This window comes from Patagioenas fasciata, chromosome 9 (genome assembly GCF_037038585.1).
Source record: "Patagioenas fasciata isolate bPatFas1 chromosome 9, bPatFas1.hap1, whole genome shotgun sequence".
NCBI classification, from domain to species: Eukaryota; Metazoa; Chordata; class Aves; order Columbiformes; family Columbidae; genus Patagioenas; species Patagioenas fasciata.
In genome coordinates, this window is record NC_092528.1 from 2,318,346 (window position 1) to 2,342,849 (window position 24,504).

At 48.0% G+C, this 24,504-nt stretch overlaps 1 long non-coding RNA gene across 1 annotated transcript in view; it reads right to left on the bottom strand.

The window, feature by feature from the left end:
- Positions 1 to 9,236: 9,236 nt before the first annotated feature.
- Positions 9,237 to 24,504, bottom strand: part of LOC139828614 (uncharacterized) — a 31,190-nt gene continuing 15,922 nt past the window's right edge. The window contains exon 3 of the long non-coding RNA XR_011740423.1: positions 9,237 to 9,299. This is a non-coding gene — a long non-coding RNA (uncharacterized lncRNA). The remainder of the gene's footprint in view (positions 9,300 to 24,504) is intronic.

Sequence of the window (24,504 nt, forward strand, 5' to 3'; positions counted from 1 at the left end):
CGCTTTCTGCCTTTGTTCCATATCCGTCTTTCTGACTTGTCTCTTGGAGACTTTTGGCCACGCTGGACCCAAGTCGGGGGATGTTTTGGAAACTTATCAGAGGCCTCGCTGCTGACAGGGGGGACAGCAGGCAGTGACAGGCCCGGGGCTGACAGGCTCCCCCTCCCCTAGGGGGCGCTCGGCTGCCACACCCAGCTGACATAGAACCTTTGTCACAATGCCCGCTACCGTGGTGAGGATGCGGGCACTCTGCAGGTGACAGGGCCACAGCAGGACTTGGTGTCAGTTCAGCAATTTCTCAGTTCCCCAAAGAAGCTGAATTCTGCAAATTGCTGCTGTTGCTCTTGAAATGATGTCATCAGGTGGGTGTTTTGGTGTAATACACTGAAAACCAGAGCAGAAATGCTGAAATATTCCCATGGTATGCATGGTCTTAGGAGCAAAGCACTGTGACTCAGCCTAAGTAGATCTGCCGCTTATTCTTTTGTACTGCCAGCAGATTGTGGAAGTATAAAAACCATCCTTATAGAGAGATCTTTGCATTTTAGGCTTAGTCTAAGTGTCTCAAGTAGCCGGGGTTTTTGTTTGGGCCTAATCCATCAGGTCTGATGGCTTTCCTCCTCGTCTCCAGATGAATGTGGTAGAAAATTTAAAGCAAGGAAACAATCCTTTGGCCTAGCCTTGCCTTGCCTTATTTCCTTCTCATCCTGTTCTCTGTCCCAGCCTCTCTCACTAAGCCCTCGTCTGGCTGCATGTCTCTTCTTTCCTCTGTCCTTTTCTCAAACTCTCCTGCTTCCTGGCTTTTGTCTTTCCATTCCTCCATTTCAGTCCTGCAGCCCGGCACTAGATTTTCCTCTTCTCTCCCTTTGGCTTGCTCCCTTCGCTTTCTCCCTTTGTTCCATAATCTTCTTTCCGACTTGTCTCTTGGAGACTTTTGGCCACGCTGGACCCAAGTCTGGGGATGTTTTGGAAACTTTTCAGAGGCCTCGCTGCTGACAGGGGTGACAGCAGGCAGTGACAGGCCTGGGGCTGACAAGCTCCCCCTCCCCTAGGGGGCGCTCGGCTGCCACAGCCAGCTGAGATAGAACCTTTGTCACAATGTCCGCTCCCGTGGTGAGGATGCGGTCACTCTGCCGGTGAGAGAGACACAGCAGGACTTGGTGTCAGCTCAGCAATTTCTCAGTTCCCCAAAGAAGCTGAATTCTGCAAATTGCTGCTGTTGCTCTTGAAATGATGTCATCAGGTGGGTGTTTTGGTGTAATACACTGAAAACCAGAGCAGAAACGCTGAAATATTCCCATGGTATGCATGGTCTTAGGAGCAAAGCACCGTGACTCAGCCTAAGTAGATCTGCCGCTTATTCTTTTGTACTGCCAGCAGATTGTGGAAGTAGAGTATAAAAACCATCCTTATGGAGAGATCTTTGCGTTTTAGGCTTAGTCTAAGTGTCTCAAGTAGCCGGGGTTTTTGATTGGGCCTAATCCATCAGGTCTGATGGCTTTCCTCCTCGTCTCCAGATGAATGTGGTAGAAAATATAAAGCAAGGAAACGTCCTTTGGCCTAGCCTTGCCTTGCCTTATTTCCTTCTCATCCTGTTCTCTGTCCCAGCCTCTCTCACTAAACCCTCGTCTGGTTGCATGTCTCTTCTTTCCTCTCTCCTTTTCTCAAACTCTCCTGCTTCCTGGCTTTTGTCTTTCCATTCCTCCATTTCAGTCCTGCAGCCCAGCACTAGATTTTCCTCTTCCCTCCCTTTGGCTTGCTCCCTTTGCTTTCTCTCTTTGTTCCATATCCTTCTTTCCGACTTGTCTCTTGGAGACTTTTGGCCACGCTGGACCCAAGTCTGGGGATGTTTTGGAAACTTTTCAGAGGCCTCGCTGCTGACAGGGGGGACAGCAGGCAGTGACAGGCCCGGGGCTGACAGGCTCCCCCTTCCTAGGGGGCGCTCGGCTGCCACACCCAGCTGACATAGAACCTTTGTCACAATGCCCGCTCCCGTCGTGAGGATGCGGGCACTCTGCAGGTGACAGAGACACAGCAGGACTTGGTGTCAGCTCAGCAATTTCTCAGTTCCCCAAAGAAGCTGAATTCTGCAAATTGCTGCTGTTGCTCTTGAAATGATGTCATCAGGTGGGTGTTTTGGTGTAATACACTGAAAACCAGAGCAGAAATGCTGAAATATTCCCGTGATATGCATGGTCTTAGGAGCAAACCACCGTGACTCAGCCTAAGTAGATCTGCCGCTTATTCTTTTGTACTGCCAGCAGATTGTGGAAGTAGAGTGTAAAAACCATCCTTATGGAGAGATCTTTGCATTTTAGGCTTAGTCTAAGTGTCTCAAGTAGCCGGGGTTGTTGCTTGGGCCTAATCCATCAGGTCTGATGGCTTTCCTCCTCGTCTCCAGATGAATGTGGTAGAAAATATAAAGGAAGGAAACGTCCTTTGGCCTAGCCTTGCCTTGCCTTATTTTCTTCTCATCCTGTTTTCTGAAGATGCTCCTTTCTTCCCACCCTTGTTTCCCCTGGGCTGGAGGAAACGCTGGTCCCCAGCAGCACATGGGAACCCCCTGCATTAGCAACCACGGAGGTCTCGGCACGTCTGAATTTCAAGTGCTTGCTGCAGAGCTGGCGCTGGGGCCGAGTCTGTCTGCGAAGCAGCAGTGGGATGCTTTTCCACACAAGCAGAGCTGTGGAGCCCTGTGTGTCCTTGTCTGCAGTGGCTGTACTGCTCTGGCTGAAAATGAGTTAATTTCCTTCCTGCAGTTAGAAACCTTTCTTTATCACAGCTAGCACGCTCATTATTTGGAAGGCATCAAGGAAGGGGGGCATGGAAGGGGCAGAACTTGACTGACAGCTGGATTGATTAAGAAGACTATACCATCCCATTAGTGTCATGCTTCGTATTTCAGGAGAATTGGGAGACCGACAAGACCTGATAATGTATCACAGCAGCAGCGTCTCCATTCTGCTCCAGCTTAGCAAAGCGTTGGCAGGATTGTTCTTAAGGCCCCCCTAGTGAATTACATCCTCTCAGTTAAGCAGTGGGAAGTATCTCAAAGAGTTAATTGCATCACTTCGTATTGCAAACACTCCTCACGAGCATTTAGAGTACGACTGAGAGCTGAGAGAGGCCAGGTAGGATAAAGTGGTGAATTTGGGCATAGCAGAAAGTTGGATCTGTGAGAAATGCAGTTGTGATTCCTGCTGAGGAGATGTTCAGTGTTTACAGATATAACCAAATGAGGCACAGGCTCTGAACCTGGAAAAAGGAAAAGCTGGTTAAGTTCTATGTAACAAGTTATGAAACTTGTTTATGAAGTTATATTGATAGAGGCAACTAACATTTTAAGGGTTACCCAACCCCATTATAAGGGCCTACTAACAAACTAACACTTTAAGCCACATAATGAATTTTACAGTTTAGAGCTGTATGTAACCAATTGTGTTAAAAAAAAACAGAACCTCATCGAATGCTGAGATAAGAAGTTTTACAGCCCCAGCTGTAACCTTCAGGAGACAAGACAGCCGAGATTTACAGCAAAAGGGGGCGCCAGTCTGATTTCGGTCGACTTGGCAGCTTGGGTTCCAGCCAATTCATCATAATGAGCCACAGGTAAAAAGTTCACTGTGACGAAGCTGAAGGAGCCTTCATCCAAAGACCCCTCCTCAAAATCACCAAGTGATACTGTAGAGAATATGCTTGAAGAAACAGGGCACTCGGTACTTTTCCAGTCCCACTTGCACAACCCAGCGTACGTGTCGGACAGCAAGGATTTGTCCTTGGGTAATCAATAGAAAGAAACTTATTAAGAAGTAAAACACGAAAAGAGGATGTAGAACAAAGGTATGCTGTCTTGTAGAACAAAGACGTGCTATTTTGTAGAACAAAGACGTGGTATTGCTGTAACGGGTGAACATTACGTTGTAACTAATTACCTTGTGTCATATACCACGTGAACCTTAGATTAACCCTATAGAATAGAATCAGAATTGTAATAAAACGAGCATTAATCATCCCTCCATGAGGACTCATCTTTGACCCGCGGCTCTCCAATCTTCATGGCACTGCGCAGGTGTAACTGGGGAGGGTCAACGAGGAGATTATGGAAATGGTTATCTGAGACTCATTTTAATAAGAAGCAGGGAAAGGTTATGAATATGTAGAGGGGTTTCTGGGGTCATTATGAATATGTAACACCTTACTATATTTAAGCACACTTCCCATTGTTAAAAGATGTATGTGTTGGGCAGAGCGAATCCCCGCGCACCCAGCGCTGTTTTGCTTATGCTCTAATGAACACGTATTTAAGGAATACAACTAAGGAATTGGATTAAACGTTGTTTATCCATAGAAAAAGTGTAAGCTATTTATTTCAATTGGTGACCCCGACGTGACAACCTTGGATGGCTCTGTGTTACCTCAGGTTCAAGGGAGGCGCCCCACTTTAACAGTGGCCCTTGCACTCAGGTGTGCGGAGAGCTACCAACGTTATTCAAAATTAAAGCAGAAGCAAAAGAAAGAAGCTCACTCCCCCTGAATACTGCAGTTTACCCATAATCCAGAGTGCACGACGGTCCCGACAGGAAAAGTGGACTGTAAGTACCGCCGGGTCGGGCAGTTTGACTGTGTGACTGGTGTTGGCTGAGACGCAACCTGGTTGCGAAGGGAGCGTGGAGTCCTTCTAAGTGCGCTTCCAAAACCCCGCGAGGGCCTTGGCCACTGAAGGGACAAAGTGAGTGAAGAACTCTGTGTCGTGGGTTTGAGCCCCACGTTGTGAGCCAGGTTTTGTGGGTTTGATCCTCACAAGAGGTCGAAGGGGAGTGACCTGCCAGAGGTACCCCCTGACAGTCCCTTGGTGGGGGGGTCACGTGAGAATTTTGGACCCCCCAACAGTCTCTTGGGGAGGATCATGCTACAATTCTGGGATGAAGAGAAGTTCACCCAAGGAAAAAGCAAAGGATAAACAGGCTCCTGGAGTGGACCCCCCAGTTTGTAACAAAGTCCTGGGGAGATATAAGAAAGAAACTAGAAAAACTCAAAGAGCTAAGGAGAAACCAAGAGTTAACTCATCCCTCATCCCACCTGTTGGGACGGGACAGTTTATTGGGTGTCAGAAGTGGGATATTCTGTGAGAAGCGGTTCGGGTGGGATAGGAGCCAGAGGCTCTAAATGAGGACTGATCGGTCTGTGTCGCGTTCTCCGACAGTGGGTCATGGCATCCCGGGTCAAGCCAGGCCTGGACTGCTCCCTGATGTTGAGTTTCCTGAAAGATTATAAGGCTTGCCGGACTCCTGAGGGTCTTAGGAGGGCTTCTGGACGTTGGTCGGCTCCAGATATTGTAACTGAGCAAATAAGGGACTTGGCAAAAGAAAGCAGATTTGAGATCTCTGCTGTTTTGGAAGCAGCATTGATAGCTGCCACGAACGACAAGCAAACTGAGCAAGAGGTCATTAAATCACCTTACACAGATTTACAAGCACAATGGAGTAAACTTCAGCAAGCAGAGAGAGAATTAGTTGATAACAAATGAATCGTAGAAAACTTGCAGAATGATTTTAAATGATTTTAAAAGATAACACCAAACTGGACCTGGCGATCGCACTGGGAAGAAGAAACCCAAAAGGAAAGCGCTAGGAACTGCAGTGAGCGGGGTCACCACGCCAAAGAGCGCGAGCTCCCGCTGCAGCCCAACAGATGCCATTGCTGCCGGGGCACCAGCCACCCGGTCATCAGCTGCCCCAGAAGAGCAACACGAATGTTTTGTTCAACATGAGAATTTGTTTGTTCTTTGAGGGAGAAAGATAAGTCTTCTCATGTCGAAACAGCCTTCTTACTTGTGGTCCGAGAAAAGGTTAAATAGGAAATCATCACGTTAGTACAAGAATTTACTAACCTTCCCGAAAACGGGGGAACTGACAGAGGGAACTAACTAACTAACTAACCCATTATGTTAAGAAAAAACAGAACCTCGTCGAATGCCAAGGTAAGAGGTTTTACAGCACCTAGATGTAAACTTGAGAAGACGAGATAATGAAGATTTACAGTAAAAGGGCGGAACCAGTCTGATTTCAATCGACTTGGCAGCTTGGGTTCCAGTCCATTCAACATAATGAGCCAAAGGTAAAGAGGTCACTGTGACGAGGCTGAAGGAGCCTTCATCCAAAGACCCCTCCTCAAGACCACCAGATGGCACTGCGCAGGTGCAACAGGGAGGGGTCAAGGAGGAGACTATGGAAATGATCACCTGGGACTCATTTTAATAAGAAGCGGGAAAGGTTATGAATATGTAGAGGTGTTCCTGGGGTCATTATGAATACGTAACACCTTACTGTATTTAAACACACCTCATATTGTTAGAAGTTGCGCATGAACGGTGGAACGATCCCCCTTGCTCCCGACGTCGAAATGAACATACCTGCTTTATAACCTTGTGAGTTGGGAAGTTTTATGACTTTACAGGTTGTAAAGTTGTTTCCGCTCACCATCACAGCCAGAGAGTCCTGCAGCCCCGGCGCAGCTCTGAAGCGAGAAACAACAGATGTAGAAGGCAACCCCAGCTCCTGCAGCATCCTTTTCTTACTCCTGCAGTGATCACCGCCCCTTAAGGGGTGGGGAGGAGGAGGAGATCCCTTCGGTACCTGCAGTCTGCTGGTTCACTGCTGGGGCGCAGTGCTAGGCGCGGGAAATATGAAAATAAACCGGAGCAGCAGTGCTCCTGGGGCGGGGGGTGTTCCCTGCAGAGCATCCCCCTGGGAGCCGGGCCTCGGCTCAGCCCGACCCAAACCCGCCCCACGCCCACTCGGCGGAACCTCAGGAACCAGGGACAAGTGACCCCAAGATGGGGGTGGCCGGGCAGAGAACGGGTTCCCTCTGGCTGGGAAAGGGGGATTGAGCTGAGGGGGAACAGGAGGTTTGGAAAAGGGGAAGGGGTTTCCCTGGCAGGCAGCGAGGCTGGAGGGGGGATCCCGTCCCCTCACCCAGCCACGCGAGCTCTGCCAGGGGCTGGAGCGCCGCTCCACGCAGCCGCCGTCCTGTCTGCGTGAGAGACCGTGAGGGCACAGCAGCCGCGCTCTCCCCGCACCGCAACAGACACCTCATCAGCCACCGCCTGAAGGGCACCGGTACCCGAGGAGGAGGACTTGAAGGACGTTAACTCCCTCTCCTCGGCGGGGTGCGCCGTCCGCTTCCCAAGAGCGGCTCCCAGAGCGACCAGCTCCCCTCCTCCCCGGCGGCACGGGGCACGGCCTCAGTGCGGCGGCTTCACTGCCCGCGCCGAAGATGGCGGCGCGACGGGAGTGGGAAAGTGTGAGGCACTGCAGGCGTCAGGCCCGGCCCAGGAGCCCCCAGCCGCTCCTGCTCCCACGCACCCCCCCCGTTTGCTTTACATTTGTGTATCGTATATAAATGCAGGGACAAGGAGCAGCGGCACGGAGCAGGCTGCTGGGTACGAGGTGTTCCCTCAGTACACACACCCACACCCCCCCCTCCCGGGCCGGGCCGCTCCGCACGAAAGGGAAGGTGAGGGAAAAACAAAAACTAAAGGCACAGAGGCGTCCTGGCTGAAGCCGAGCTGTGCTCATCTACCCTTTGAATGACAATTCCAAAGGCACATCCCCACTCACGAAAGCTGGCGGCTCCGCAGGGTCCCCAGCAGACACAACCACCGGCCGGCGGGGCGGGGGGGGCTCTGCCCGGGGAGCTCCCGCAGGGTCCGCAGTCTGAGGACAACGCTCCGCCCACAGCCCCGCACCGAAACTGCCGGAAGGTCCCACAGCCTCCTTGTCAAGCCCAAGGGAATCCGAGCTGGGCCCGTATACGGTCAGTGCTCCAGAAGCTTCTCTGCTCCCAGGCGTTTCACTAAACGAGGGCCCCGTCTGTCAGCCGAGGGCTGTGGGCGTGACCAGAGCGCCCATCAGCCGGAAGTGCCGGGCGCTTTCCTGCGGCTGCAAAGTGCTGCGACATGGGGCTATGGGCCCCCCGGGGCGGGGCGCGGAGCTGCTGCGTCCCCCCAGTTCTGGGTCCCCCGACCCAGAGCAAAGCGCTCCCCTGCTCCAGCTGCCGACAGTCAGCCCGGCTTCTTGCACAGCCCCCTGGTTACCCCCTCACCCCGTCCCCCCAGTTAGTCCCAGGGGGTGTTTCTGAAGCCCGTGGACACCTCAGCCCCACCCCGGGGTGCAGGATGGGCCTTTGCTGGCTCTGCCCTGGTGCCCACCGGTTTGCTGCCAGTGCTCCCTCTGGGGGGGCCCTGGGTACCACCGGATCCACCTGGGCACCCCCAAAGTGCCTTTTTAGCGCTTATTTTTCTCCTGAAAAGCAAACACAGCGGGGCTTTCTGCCATCCTGCCCCAGGGACCCCCACTCAGATCACACCAGCACTTGGTTGCCCATCGCCATTTATTGGAGCCGCTGCCTGCTCAGCGCCCGGGGCGTTGGGACCGGGGCCGGGACCCCTGTCCTGCCCGGCTGTCAGGGAGTGATTCATTGCGGGGGGGCTGGATGAGCGGCAGCAGACTCGGTGCCAGGGTGAAGCGCCTGGGAGACGGGACTGGTTGGTGCAGCAGCATGGCCGAGAGCAGCGAGGAGGGGGTGCCTGGGGGCGAGGGGCAGGGTCAGCCACAGACACCCACAAACAGGGTCCTTCCCCCACCCTGAAGCACACAGGCTGTTGTCCCACACTGCCAGCACCACCCCCCATGTCCCCCCAGCTCCCTCCAGCTCCACCACGAGGAGCGGCTGCCCCAGCAGCCCGTGCTGCCCCCACATCCCAGTCCAGACCCCAGACTCCCGTCCCGCCCTGCCCAGCTGCGGGCACAGACCCGTCCCCACAGACAGCAGGGTGTCCTCTTCCCCCCGGTGCCCTGACAGGGCCATACCTGGCCGGCTCTTCGAGGTCGTGGTGTCTGGGGTGGCCCTTGGCATTGTGGGCAGCTGAGAGCCCCCCATCATGGAGAGCTGGTCGTCCTGCCGGTTCCCATCAGTGCCGTCCTGGCCCGAAAGCTGCATCGAGTCCTTCTGGGAAGGGGAGAGCATGTGACCCAAACACGGGGACCCACTCCACATCCCCCAGCAACCCTCCCCCAGCCAGCTCTCCCTGGAGAAACTGAGGCACGGATAGATCCCCCCGCAGGCTCAGCATCCCCCTCCCCACCTCCGTCATCCCTACCTTGCTGGGGCTGCGGGCGCCGGATGGGGACGGTCGTGGGGTGCTGGGCGGTTGGGGCTGGAAGCGCGGGGGCGTAAGGCTGTGTGGGCCCCCGCAGCTCCGCGGAACAGTGGGGTACCTGCTCTCGCCCGTCCGCTCCCTGTGGGACAGGACATGGGGTGCTCAGTGCCTGGCAGGTGGCACCCCATGTGTGACTCGACGCCAGGGAGGGGTCAGGGGGCAGTTACTCACGGTCCAGGTGTTAGAGATAGAATCAATTTTATAGGGGATTATACTAATACAATCAATACAGTCAATCTTAATTGGAGACTAACAGGATCAATTTTACAAGATGTTCTTTTCTGGGATGGGTACCAGGCTGATTCAACCTTTGTATACCGTGTTTTACCTAATAAGGGAATTGAGCATACCTTTATCTTATCAACCTAGCGTTTATCTTAGCCCAAATATGCTTAGAATGAGGAGAAATGTATACAGTACCTCTGGAAATTAAGCTAGTCAGCAGTTGTGCAATTATAGAGTAGTGCGCATGTGCCGCATCAAAAGGTGAAAAAGACAGAGGCGATGAAGACTACTTACTTCATCCTGAAGACCCCCTGAAAGACCACCAGAGGACACTGCGCATGATCAAAGTAGTTCCAAGGTGTTGCAATCGATGTTGCAATAAATGTTGAGCAACTGTTACATATTCTAATGATCCTAATGAATATATGAATATGTATGTGAATGGACTGCATAAATACTGTGTAACCTAAACTGACGATGGAAGCCAGTTTTGGGTGCGAACCCCTGGTTTCCCAGCGCTGAAATAAAGCACCGCATATAACTACGCCCGTGGTTATGTGTCCTGATTGCTAACATTTTGGCAACCCAGATGGGACCTCGCGGGCATTGCTGAGACGGCTCGCGTCTCGATCCTGCTCTGGCTAGCACCGAGGTATTCTTGGGGAGTGCGTCGGACGCGACCGGCTCTCTGCTGCTCACAACGGACCTCTGATTGGTAAGAAGGTGCTTTATCTGTTGTTTTACCTGGATTATTGGGTACCCATCTGGTCTGGTTCTGTTCTGGTCCTGTAGCCTGCTGGTCAGGCATCCGGTAGCCTGCCGGTCAGATGCGGCGAAAGCCACGCTCGGTTGGGCAGGGAGCTCCCGAGGTATTGCCTAGGCAGCCGTCCGTTAGACAGAGGGAAACCTCTGCAGGTTCGGCATCTGGTATCTGGTTATCTGGTTCTGGTTTTGCCTGTCTGGTTATCTGCGTGCACCTAGGGTCTGGTTATTCGTGCACACACCTGGTCTGTTATTTGTGTTATTCAGGCTCACCACTTGGTCTGGTTATTTATCTGGTTGTCTGGGGTCGCCGGTTTCAACAGTGAATACAGATCATCGTTCTGGTAATTTGACCTGTGTTCGCTGTTGAGACTGGTGATTTCAAAGTTATCCGTGTGTTATCTTTCTGTATTAAACCGTCTCTGCGTTACTCTTTTGTGTTGGTATGTGTGGTACAAAGATGTCACCATTAGACTGTTTGTTGAAACATTGGAAGGAGGCTGGATTTGCACAATCTATGAGTAAAAAGAAATTAGTTGAATATTGTACTCACTGGGGCCTGAATATGACTTGCCTAATGAAGTACGTTGGCCACCGGAGGGTACTTTAGAACATGGAGCTATTGTTGAATTAATGAGGTTTTGTCAAAGGGAAGGTAAATGGGATGAAGTACAGTATGTGGATCTCTTTTTCTATCTTGAACAAAAACAGGACTGGACGAAGGAATGTGGGTTAATGTTAGTCCAGAGGAACAGTATTAATGATAAATGTACGGGCTGTACGGTGGAAAAGAAATGCATAACGTGTTTGGCAGTAGAGAGCAGCCGCGGCAACGCTTCAGATCTGCCGTGTTCAGACGTTGCGCCTTCAGAAATTGAACCCTCTGCACCTAAACCCCTTAAACCCTCGGCACCTGTGCGTCTTACTGAAAGTGATATCGATTCCAGTGGGGATGAGGGGGCAGCAACCGGAGTAAAAGGAGTAACAACTACACCAATATCCCACAGAACTAGGAACAGAGAAAAGGAAGCCCAAAAGTGGGGTGAACCGTCAAATGTAATAGCACCCTTGAGACAGGCGGGTGAACCGTCAAATGTAATAGCACCCTTGAGACAGGCGGTAGGAGTGGGGGGAGAACCAGTTTATGTAAAAGTCCCATTTTCACCAGGAGATCTAATGATTTGGAAACAATCAGCTGGTCCTTACCAGGAAAACCCAGACAAGGTTGCAAGGATAATTAAGATGATAATTAAAACGCAGAATCCCGATTGGGATGATTTGCAAGTGATTCTTGACACATTAATGGATTCTACAGAAAAAGATATGGTTATACGGGTAGCAAGAGATAAAGTAAGAGAGGATATTCGGAATGGGGCTGTGGGTGGTAATGTTGATGAGAATTTCCCAAAAGAGGAACCCCGGTGGGATTATAATACTGGGGCTGGTCAGCTTCGCCTCCGGAGGTATCAGGACTGGTTATTAATTGGTGTTCAGACTGCTATGCCAAAACAAATGAATTGGTCAAAATTGTATAATGTTAGGCAGGAAAAGAATGAATCCCCTTCAGCCTTTTTAGAAAGATTGAAGGAAACTGCAAAAAGATATATGGATTTAGATATTGAAACGGAACAAGCAAGGGTCCAGTTGGCTTTGATCTTTTTCGGGGAGTCTCAGGATGATATTCGGAAGAAATTACAGAAACTGGAAGGGGCACAATTGCGAGATCTGGATGTTATGTTAGAAACAGCCTGGAAAGCTTATAATACTAGAGAAAAGGAGCAGTCGAGGCGTTCTCAGCAAGACTTGTTGGCTCTGGTCCAAGGGCAAGGCAGGGGAATAGGAATGGAAGCCCGCGGCAGGGGAGCTAGAGGCGGCCGAGGGCGCGGTTTTCGGAATGTTCAGGGAACTCCTCTGAGGCCTGTTGTAAAGCTTGGTATAAATCAATGTGCTTATTGTAAGGAGGGAGGACACTAGAAAAATGAATGCCCGAATCGTCCGGGCCCTACGGGTCGGGTACCAAGCGCAGCAGGGAATGCAATACAAACTATGGTGTTGGGGGAGTATAATAACAACAGCTGACTATATGGCAGCACAGAAACAGATACCCAGAGTAAGGAACCCCTGGTGACGATACAAGTGGGGGATCAGGATGTGAGATTTTTTGGTGGACACAGGGGCTACTTATTCTGTGCTAAATTCTTTACAGGGAACAGTAAGTAATAAAAAGACAACGATTGTTGGTGCCACAGGGAAGGAAGAAGTACAGCCATTCCTACAACCCTTAGACCTGTGTTTTGGAGAAAAGGAGTTAACCCATGAGTTCTTATATGTTCCAGATTGTCCAGTTTCCCTTTTAGGACGGCACTTATTGACCAAATTGGATGCTGTAATAACATTCGAGAATGGAAACCTGGTAATGAAAATTCCAGAATCTAAGGTAGGACAAGTTTTGCTGTTAAAAGAAAACCCAGTAGCAGAGGTACCACAAGCTGTGGAGGAGGCAGTGATCCCCACGGTATGGGCGACTGACATACCTGGGAAATCGAAAACGGCCCAGCCCGTTGAAGTGGAACTGAAGGAAGATGCCAAGCCAGTACAGTTGAGGCAGTACCCACTGAAACTAGAAGCTAGGTTAGGAATAGTGCCTCTAATTGAAAAATTTTTGAGGTATGGAATTCTAGAGGAATGTGAATCAGAATATAATACTCCAATTTTTCCAGTAAAGAAGCCTGATGGTAGTTACCGATTAGTCCAAGATTTGAGGGCTGTAAACCAGATCACTAAGGACATTTATCCGGTATTTGTAAACCCATATACCTTGTTAACATCTGTGAAGGAGAAATAGAAATGGTTTACTGTACTTGATTTAAAAGATGCCTTCTTCTGCATACCCCTCGACCAGGAAAGCAAAAAATTGTTTGCCTTTGAATGGGAAAATCCACACAATGGAAGGAAAACTCAGTTAACCTGGACACGTCTTCCGCAAGGATTCAAGAATAGCCCAACTATTTTTGGAAATCAGTTGGCTAAGGAACTCGAGGAATGGACTACGAAAGGCCACATCATAATCCCTTGACAACGGTACCTGTTGCTACAATACGTAGACGACATTTTGATCGCGACTGAGACGCGAGAACTCTGCATCCAGGTAACGATTGAAATACTGAACCAATTGGGAATGAATGGGTACAAAGTATCGAAAAATAAAGCTCAAATTGTATCCGAGACTGTGATTTATTTAGGATGCGAGCTTTCTCAAGGACAGCAGAAAACACAAACCGTGTGCATGCTATCTGTGCTATTTCAGAACCACGAAACTTACATGAATTAAGATCCTTTTTAGGAATGACAGGATGGTGCAGGCTCTGGATCATGGACTATGGACTTATTGCCAAACCTTTATATGAGGCACAGAAGAATAAGACCTTAGTGTGGGGAAAGCCACAACGAGAGGCTTTCCAGAAATTGAAACCAGCTTTGATGCAGGCACCTGCCTTGGGTCTGCCAGACTTGAGCAAAGATTTTCAGTTGTTTGTACATGAGCGACAAAGACTTGCCTTGGGGGTATTCACCCAACGACTGGGATCTTGGAAAAGACCTGTCGGCTATTTTTCTAAACAGCTAGATCCGGTAAGTGCTGGGTGGCCGGCGTGCTTACGGGCGGTAGCTGCTACAGTAATACTGATCCAGGAGGTCCGAAAACTAACTATGGGAAAAAGGATAGAAGTGTTTGTATCCCATATGGTGACAACAGTACTGGAACAAAAGGGGGGCCATTGGCTTTCCGCAAGCAGAATGATGAAATACCAGGTAATTCTGACAGAACAAGATGATGTTATTCTAAAAACTACTAACCTAATGAACCCTGCTGAGTTTTTGGGTGCAGGTACTGAAGAAGGAGACCTGGAACATGATTGCGTGGAAGTCATCGAATATACCCACGCAAGTTGCCCTGATTTGAAAGACACTCCGCTGGCAGAAACTGACTGGGAACTCTTTCCTGATGGCAGTAGCTTTGTGGAGAACGGAATGCGGTATGCAGGATATGCCACCACTACTGCCAAGACAGTAATTGAGGCTAAGCCCTTACCATCAAACACCTCAGCACAAAAAGCGGAGTTAATCGCCTTAACCAGAGCATTGGAACTCAGCGAAAACAAGAAAGTTAATATATGGACTGATTCAAAATATGCTTTCGGAGTTGTTCATGTGCATGGAGCCCTTTGGAAAGAGCGGGGACTGCTCTCTTCACAAGGAACAAACATGAAGTACCAGGAGGAGATACTGAACCTGCTTAAGACCATTCAAAAGCCATCACAAGTTGCTGTAATGCACTGTAAAGCTCATCAAGGTGGAACATCAAAAATCATCGAGGGAAATCAGCTTGCTGATCAAACAGCTCGGTCAGTAGCACGGCAAGTAAGAACAATGGTGGGCCTTGTCTCCCAGAAGGTAAGAGCAATTGATTTATTACCTTCAGAACCACCTAAATATTCTACAGAAGATGAAAAATTGGCAAGTCTAGTAAGAGCCAGCAAAAATAATTCTGGGTGGTATGTAACCACCAACGGACAAGTTGTGGTACCAACCACTATTACGAGAGGAATACTTCAGACGGAACAACAGAAGTGTCACTGGGGTGCAGAAGCATTGGTAGCTTACCTAAGAAAACAAATTATCTCGGTCCAGATGTTAACAATGGCAAAGTCTATTACAGCTAAGTGTGAAATTTGCTTGAAAAATAATCCTTTAGTAAGAAGAAAAATAGAAATGGGGAAAATTAAGGCAGGTGTACAACCTGGGGATTATTGGCAAATAGATTATGTAGAGCTCCTCAGAACCCAAGGATTCAGGTATATACTAGTTGGGGTAGATACCTTTTCTGGATGGCCAGAAGCTTTCCCTTGTCGCACCAACCAAGCAAAAGAAACTGTAAAATGGTTACTAAAGGAAATAATCCCTAGATTTGGGGTACCACTGGGGATATCTTCCGATAGGGGACCACACTTTGTGGCACAATTAGTAAAAGAAATCAGCAGATGTTTGGGAATTAAATGGGAGTTACATACCCCATGGAGACCCCAGTCTAGTGGGCAAGTGGAGAAAATGAATCAAACTCTAAAAAGGCAACTTAGCAAGATCTGTCAGGATGCAAAAATTCAATGGCCTCAGGCCTTGCCAATAGCATTGCTGCGCATTAGGATTAAACCTAGGAGTGGGATGTCAGTAAGTTCATACGAGATTTTGTATGGCAAACCATGTGAAGCACCAGACCCAAACCCAGAGGTACATGTGAAAGGTAATCAGGACTTGCACAATTATGTGTTGTCTCTTGGCAGGACATTGAATCGACTCAGATCCGCACTAGTGTGGAATCGCCCACTGGCGCTCGAGAATCCGGTACATGATATAGAGCCTGGAGACACGGTGTATATAAGAACCTGGAATGAAGAACCCTTAAAAGAGCGCTGGGACGGACCCTATCAAGTACTCCTGACTACATTCACCGCAGTCAAAGTTGCTGGAGTAGACTCCTGGATACATTATACCCGAGTGAAAAGAGTTCCAAGACTGTGGAAATCGCAGATAGTGGGTCCTACCACGCTCAAGATTACATCGCAATAATGTCTGGTTTTCATTACCGAATTGTGATTTTGGTTAGAGCGTTTGTACTTTTGAAAATTGGAGGGGGAAGTGCCACTCTATTCCACAAGGCCTCTGATAAACGGTGGGAAAATGGGACAATTCAAATGGGATTGCAAATTAGGCCACGAAGAGCAGTAAACAATAATGAAAGTACCCAGGTGCCACAGGTAGTACAAAGCGTACAGAATCAGGCAGAGAATCTGATGATAGGGCTAATTCGAGATTTTGCATTGACCCAGAATACCAGTAGCATCACTGCTTGCCTTCCAATTCCAAAATCGGCTGAAGATCCAATACAGTGGGGAATAATATCTACCACCTTACCAGAAGTAAATAAAACTAGTAAAATAGCATGTGAATCTCACACTAGAATAGAAGAAGTCCCAACTGAGCGATGGGTAAAAAGCGGACCCCAGACAGAAGTAACGACAATAGAAGATTGTATGAGACTCAGAGGAAAACTTGGTTCAGGTGCTGGGTGGAAAACCAAGTGCACCTATGAAAGCTGGACCAAAGAGACGGTAAATGAAAAGGTTGAACGGACTTACTGGGAATGCAAAGATCAAAATAGCAAAAATAGAACTGAATCATGGAATAACATGTGGACACTGAGTATTGTACAACAATACCAATATAGTGAAGCATTTCCATGGTGTGTACGGTGGTCCAATGTAAGAGGAGGAACAACAGTACCATGGTGGAATTGTTCGCAAGTAATAACCTGCCAGACAGATGTAAAAGAAATACCTCTGTCCATCATCCAAGTTGCAACAATTGCAGGTTGCATTTGTCAGAAACAATTGGATCCAAAGGAAGCAACCAAAATAGGCATTGATGGAGATAGAATTGATTGTAGAGGCGTTATAGGTAGTGTGGGACATCTGGTTTGGGCCTTAAGTGATGGGACCTGGACAACTCACCTACCAATAGGAGGACCAGTAAGGGAAATTACTCTGGGACTGCCAACCCTATGTCCTATTTGGAAAAAGTCACCCTTGAAAAATAGGCAAGAACTTCTACAGGTTAGGCACAAACGAGAGGTAGATGAAGATGTGTGGCACGAACCATCAAGCAGTGTTAAATTTGGCTGGGCACTAGAATCTTTCTTTGCACCAATTGCGGCCTACAGAAATAGAGAAATGATTGATAAATTGATTGGGCAAATGGATCAATTGGCTAGAATAACTAAAAAGGCTTTTCGGGAACTTAATATACTTAATATACAGAGGCTGGATTTGAACAATCTATGAGTAAAAAGAAATTAATTGAATATTGTACTCACTGGTGGCCTGAATATGACTTGCCTAATGAAGTACGTTGGCCACCGGAGCGTACTTTAGAACATGGAGCTATTGTTGAATTAATGAGGTTTTGTCAAAGGGAAGGTAAATGGGATGAAGTACAGTATGTGGATCTCTTTTTCTATCTTGAACAAAAACAGGACTGGACGAAGGAATGTGGGTTAATGTTAGTCCAGAGGTACGGTATTAATGTGTCTTGGTTTTGTTAAAAAACAAGTTTCTCTTTTAGTGAATTTCTGCCTGTCAGCTAAAGCCTTCATATTAGCTGCATTTTCCTGGAGAACCCAACACATGTTTTGGTTAAACCCAGCAATGGAATGCAAACTTATTGATAAGCACGGATGGACATCTCGCGAGAGGGGCAACGAGAAACCGGTGATCGAGAGACTGACCAACGGTGTATAACATTCCATTCGCGTGAATACTTCATATAGAAGTGGGAGATCACGAGGATCTCGTCCCTTTGCTCTCTTTCCCTTTTTTCCTCATGGCTGACATTAGGAGAGGACCTTGCTGGTCGTCCCTGCGAACTGAAGGCCTAGTGAGAGACTGAATCCAGCTCCGGTTGGCTACAGAGTCTAATCCAGGACTTTGGGTGCTGGCTCTGCAGTTGCTGAGACTTACAAGATTGGTTTTGTATATTTTGTATTATTTTCTCTATTCTTATTAGTAGCATTAGTAAAACATCTTTAACTTTTCCAGCTCTCTTCTCTCTGTCCTTCTTTCCCTCCCGATCGCCTGTCCTGAGTGGGAAGGGGGGAGAGGGAGGGGCAAAAGGGGGAAGTTGGGGGGAGAAGAGGTTAACAATACGTCTGCCAGGGTTTGATTGTCACCCCGCAATCCTAACCCTCGACAGATAATTGGCGCCCAACGTGGGGCGAGAGAAAGGGGTAAATTTGGAGATTTTTGGCTTTTCTACTGCTCTGACGTACCTTTCAATTTTCTTGGCACGGTGCCAACTCATAGAATTGTGATACTCGCGCGTCTGTTTGCTTCGGATATTTTTTAGTGGTATTAAGGTAAAGTGAATTACATTGATTTAAAGATGTTATGGCAAAAGTTGTATCAGTTATTTTCTACATTGTGCTCGCTGATCCCATATCTGTGTTGGTGTTTCTTTCTGAATCGAAGTATTCATTATATAACAACAAGAAACTGGACAGCGGTCATGATGATACTGTGTGGTATGGCACTGGTTTATTTCATTATACTGCAGCCGCTAATGAATTTCTACTCGCTTCTGCTTTACCTTGAAAAACCTCCAGGAGAGATTAAAGAGCAGAATGGCTCTATATTTGCTAATTGGTCAAGCGAATCTTTAGAAAGGCTGACTAACAATACTTTTGTGTTTTCGCTAGGACAGTTTGCAAATGTTTTAGAGAACTTTGAATACCCTTGGAGCTTTGATAGAACTGTGATGGTGTTATCTGGTTTGCTGAATGTGTGTCAGTTTGTGCTACTGTTAAGAGAAATGAGCTTCAATAGGAGGTTTGCGTCTCTTCTTAGTCCTGAGATTTGCAGTGCGTCTTCAGAAGCTTTAGCAAAAAGCACTCCTAGCCGCTCGAGGAAAGGCAAAACAGCCAAAGCTGCTGCTGCAGCCACTGCCCCCCCAACCGCGGCTTCACAGGCTGAAGCTACAGCTCCTCCGCAGAGCTCCTCTGCCAAGGTCGCTGCAGATAACGTTACTTCTCCAGCCTCAAAGGCTAACAAGGCAGCCCCCCCGTCTTCACACACTGGGCACTGTTGCTGCTGTAACCACAGCAATCACTGTGACAGTCATTCAGACTCTGAAAATGAATCAAATGATGGTGAACCCATATCAGCATCAGTTGCTGGTTGTAAGAAAGTCACTACAAAGACTACCCGTGCAGCAGGTGATGGCACAGGGCCAACATCAACCCAAGAGGCATCATCATCAGGACAGGGTGGAGATGAAGTGACCACCACTCGGTCCTTTTCTCCAGGTGAGCTGAGAGATCTGCGAAAAGACTTCAGTCGTCGTGAAGGCGAGAATATTTTAACCTGGCTGCTGCGATGCTGGGACAATGGGGCAGAAACAATTGAATTAGAAGGTGGTGAAGCCAGGCAGCTGGGATGTCTGTCAAAAGATTCCACCATTGATAGGGCAATTTCAAGAGAGTCTAATGCCGCTACTCTCTGGACCCGACTCCTGGCAGCTATGAAAGTCAGATTTCCCTACAAGGAAGACTGTATATCCAAGTTAGGGAAATGGAATACTATGGAGAGAGGTATCCAGTTCCTGAGAGAATTAGCTGTGTGAGAGATCATCTATCTAGGACCAAACAGCCAAGAGGGGACAGACCCAGATAGAATCAATTGTACAAAATCTATGTGGCGCAGATTTGTACAAAGTGCACCACCTGCATATGCTAAGTCATTGGCAGGAATGGTCTGGTCAGCTAGAGGTGTACAAGAAATTAATGAAGTGATTGAGCAGCTCCGGTACTTTGAGGACAGCCTTGCTGGTTCTCTACGGGCTTGTGTCTCCACTGTGGAGAAACTGTGTGAAAAATCTGATGACCGGTTTGAAAAGCTGTTGCAAGAAATCAAAGAGCTCAGAGAAGACTCGTACCGTTCACGACCTGCACAAACCTATGTTTCAGCTGTTAGGAGAAGGCGTTTCCAATCTCGAGAGAGAGGGCAGAGACAGCCCACAAGAAGAGGTTCACTGTGGTTCTTCCTACATGAGCAGGGAGAAAACATGAATAAGTGGCATGGAAGGCCTACCTCAGAACTTCAAGAACGAGTACGTGAGATAAAAGGAAAAACTCCTAGGAAGGTGGCTGCTCCAGTTTACAAAAGGAGCAGAAGAGATTCTGATGCTCTTGAAGGAACCTCTAATTCACACCCAGAGACTGCGCAAAACAGGAATTAGAGGTGCCCTGCCTCCAACCAGGTGGAGGAAAGGGATAACAGAGTCTATTGGACTGTACAAATACTATGGCCTGGTACAACACAACCCCAGGAGTACAAAGCTTTAGTGGACACTGGTGCTCAGTGCACAATAATTCCTTCTAATTATAAAGGAACGCAATCCATCAATATTGTTGGAGTGACTGGGGGATCCCAGGAACTGACTGTTGTAGAGGCTGAAATGAGCCTAACTGGAAAAAACTGGCAAAAGCATCCCATTGTGACTGGTCCAGATGCTCCATGCATCCTTGGTATAGACTACCTCAGGAGAGGGTATTTTAAGGACCCAAAAGGGTATAGGTGGGCATTTGGTATAGCAGCTGTGGACACTGAGAAAATTGAACAGCTGTCTGATTTGCCTGGTCTTTCAGATGACCCTTCTGTTGTAGGACTGCTGAGGGTTGACGATCAGCAGGTGCCAACTGCTACCACGACGGTGCATCGCCGGCAATATCGCACCAGTCGAGACTCTTGGATTCCTATCCAGAAGCTGATCCGTCAATTGGAAAGCCAGGGTGTGATCAGTAAGACTCGCTCACCTTTTAACAGCCCAATCTGGCCAGTGCGTAAGTCTAGTGACGAGTGGAGACTAACTGTAGACTATCGTAGCCTGAATGAAGTTACACCACCACTGAGTGCTGCTGTGCCTGACATGCTAGAACTGCAATTTGAACTGCAGTCAAAGGCAGCCAAGTGGTATGCTACAATTGACATTGCTCATGCATTTTTCTCTATTCCTGTAGCAGCAGAGTGCAGGCCGCAGTTTGCTTTCACCTGGAGGGGCATCCAGTATACATGGAATCGCTTGCCCCAGGGGTGGAAACACAGCCCTACCATCTGCCATGGACTGATCCAGACCACGCTGGAGCAAGGTGAAGCTCCAGAACACTTGCAATATATTGATGACATCATCGTATGGGGCGACACAGCGAAAGAAGTCTTCGAGAAATGTGAGAGAATAATTCATATTCTTTTGGATGCTGGTTTTGCCATAAAACGAAGCAAGGTCAAGGGACCTGCACGAGAGATCCAGTTTTTAGGAATAAAATGGCAAGATGGCCGTCGTCAGATCCCAATGGATGTGATCAACAAAATTGCAGCAATGTCTCCACCTACTAATAAAAAGGAGACACAGACTTTCTTGGGCGTTGTAGGTTTTTGGAGAATGCATATTCCTGACTACAGCCACATTGTGAGCCCTCTCTATCGAGTGACTCGTAAAAAGAACCAATTTGAGTGGGGCCCTGAACAACGACAAGCCTTTGAACAAATTAAGCGTGAGATAACTCATGCGGTGGCCCTTGGACCAGTCCAAACTGGACTAGATGTTAAAAATGTGCTCTACATCGCAGCCGGAGATAATGGACTTACCTGGAGCCTCTGGCAGAAAAGCACCAGGAGAAACCCGAGGTCGACCCTTAGGTTTTTGGAGTCGAGGATACAAAGGATCTGAGGCCAACTATACTCCAACTGAAAAGGAAATACTAGCAGCATATGAAGGAGTTCGAGCTGCTTCAGAAGTGATGGGCACTGAAGCACAGCTCCTCCTGCACCTCGACTGCCGGTGCTGAGCTGGATGTTCAAAGGGACGGTTCCCTCTCCACATCATGCAACCGAGGTTACATGGAGTAAATGGATTGCACTGATCACACAACGAGCTCGAATTGGAAGTCCCAACCATCCAGGGATATTAGAAGTGATTACAGACTGGCCAGAAAGCAAAGACTTTGGGATGTCTCCAGATGAGAAGGAAGTAAAACGTGCTGAAGAAGCACCACCATATAATACGCTTTCAGAGACTGATAAGCAGTATGCGCTGTTCACAGATGGATCCTGTCGTCTTGTAGGAAAACATCGAAGGTGAAAGCTGCTGTGTGGAGTCCCACACGACAAGTTACAGAAGCCACTGAAGGACAAGGTGAATCCAGTCAGTTTGCAGCAGTGAAAGCCATCCAGCTGGCTTTGGACATTGCTGAACGAGAGAAGTGGCCAATACTTTATCTCTATACTGACTCATGGATGGTAGCAAATGCCTTGTGGGGGTGGCTACAGCAATGGAAGAAAAGCAACTGGCAGCGCAGAGGTAAACCCATTTGGGCTGCCACACTGTGGCAAGACATTGCTGCGCGGCTAGAGAGCCTGCCTGTGAAAGTTCGTCATGTAGATGCTCATGTGCCTAAAAGTCGAGCCACCAAGGAACATCTAAACAACCAACAAGCAGATCAAGCTGCTAAGATTCAAGTAGCTGAGGTGGACTTGGACTGGCAACATAAAGGTGAACTTTTCCTAGCTCGGTGGGCCCATGATGCTTCAGGGCATCAAGGTAGAGATGCAACATACAAATGGGCTCGTGATCGAGGGGTGGATTTAACTATGGACACTATTTCACAGGTTATTCATGAATGTGAAACTTGCGTCGAAATCAAACAAGCAAAACGGTTAAAACCTGTATGGTATGGGGGGCGATGGTTAAAGTATAAGTATGGAGAAGCTTGGCAGATTGATTATATCACACTTCCACAAACACATCAAGGTAAGCGTTATGTACTTACAATGGTGGAAGCAACCACTGGATGGTTGGAAACATATGCCTTACCTCATGTTACAGCCCGAAATACTATCTTGGGCCTTGAGAAGGAAGTCCTTTGGCGGCACGGTACGCCAGAAAGAATTGAATCAGACTATGGTACTCATTTCAAAAACAGTATTATAGACAATTGAGCCAAAGAACATGGTATTGAGTGGGTATATCATATTCCATATCATGCACCAGCCTCTGGGAAAATTGAAAGGTACAATGGTTTGTTAAAAACTACACTAAAGGCACTTGGTGGTGGAACCTTTAAAAACTGGGATTCACATTTAGCAAAAGCCACTTGGTTGGTCAACACCAGGGGATCAACCAATCGAGCCGGGCCTGCCCAATCAGAAATTCTACGGACTGTAGAAGGAGATAAAGTCCCTGTAGTACACATGAAAAATATCTTAGGAAAGGCAGTCTGGGTTACTCCTGCCTCAGGCAAAGGCAAACCTATTCGTGGGATTGTTTTTGCCCAGGGACCTGGCAGCACCTGGTGGGTGATGCTTAAGGATGGAGAAGTTCGGTGTGTACCTCAAGGGGATTGGATTTTAGGTGAAAATATGCAATGCTGAACTGTATGATGTGAATTGCCGCGCTAACAATGTTTAATAAGTGTCTTTCAGATCAAGACAATGGTGATGAAACCAGCGCTGGCTTCTTGCAGTGGCACCCGACACCTTCTTCGAAGTTGGTGTCCTTAACCCACAAACAGTGGTCATGAGATGCACTTGGACCATTTTTCCTGCCCTGGGAGACTGTTGTGACAAAATGAACTTAATGAACTTTTCAAAGGATGGTCCACTGATTAATTACTCCTGTGTATATATGTACATATGTGTATATATATATAGTAGTAGTGATTAATTAGATTGTATTGATAGATTGTATTGATAAGGTTTAAGTATTCAGTGAAAGGCATATTATAAGGGGTGGAATGTCCTGGTTTTGTTAAAAACAAGTTTCTCTTTTAGTGAATTTGCCTGTCAGCTAAAGCCTTCATGTTAGCTGCATTTTCCTGGAGAACCCAACACATGTTTTGGTTAAACCCAGCAATGGAATGCAAACTTATTGATAAGCACGGATGGACATCTTGCGAGAGGGGCAACGAGAAAACTGATGACCGAGAGACTGACCAACGGTGTATAACATTCCATTCACATGAATACTTCATATAAAATTGGGAGATCATGAGGATCTCGTTCCTTTTTCCCTTTTTTCCTCATGGCTGACATTAGGAGAGGACCTTGCTGGTCGTCCCTGTGAACTGAGGCCTAGTGAGAGACTGAATCCAGCTCCGGTTGGCTACAGAGCCTAATCCAGGACTTTGGGTGCTGGCTCTGCAGTTGCTGAGACTTACAAGATTGGTTTTGTATATTTTGTATTATTTTCTCTATTCTTAGTAGTAGCATTAGTAAAACATCTTTAACTTTTCCAACTCTCTTCTCTCTGTCCTTCTTTCCCTCCCAATCGCCTGCCCTGAGTGTAAAAGGGGGGAGAGGGAGGGGCAAAAGGGGGAAGTGGGGGGAGAGGAGGTTAATAATACATCTGCCAGGGTTTGTTTGTCACCCCACAATCCTAACCCTTGACAGGCTGGGACAGAGAAAAGGATGAGAAGGAAATAAGGCAAGGCAAGGCAAGGCTAGGCCAAAGGACATTTCCTTGGTTACATATTTTGTACCACATTCATTTTGAGATGAGGAGGAAAGCCATCAGACCTTATGGATTAGGCCCAAGCAAAAACCCCGGCTACTTGAGACACTTAGACTAAGCCTAAAATGCAAAGATCTCTCCATCAGGATGGTTTTTATACTCTACTTCCACAATCTGCTGGCAGT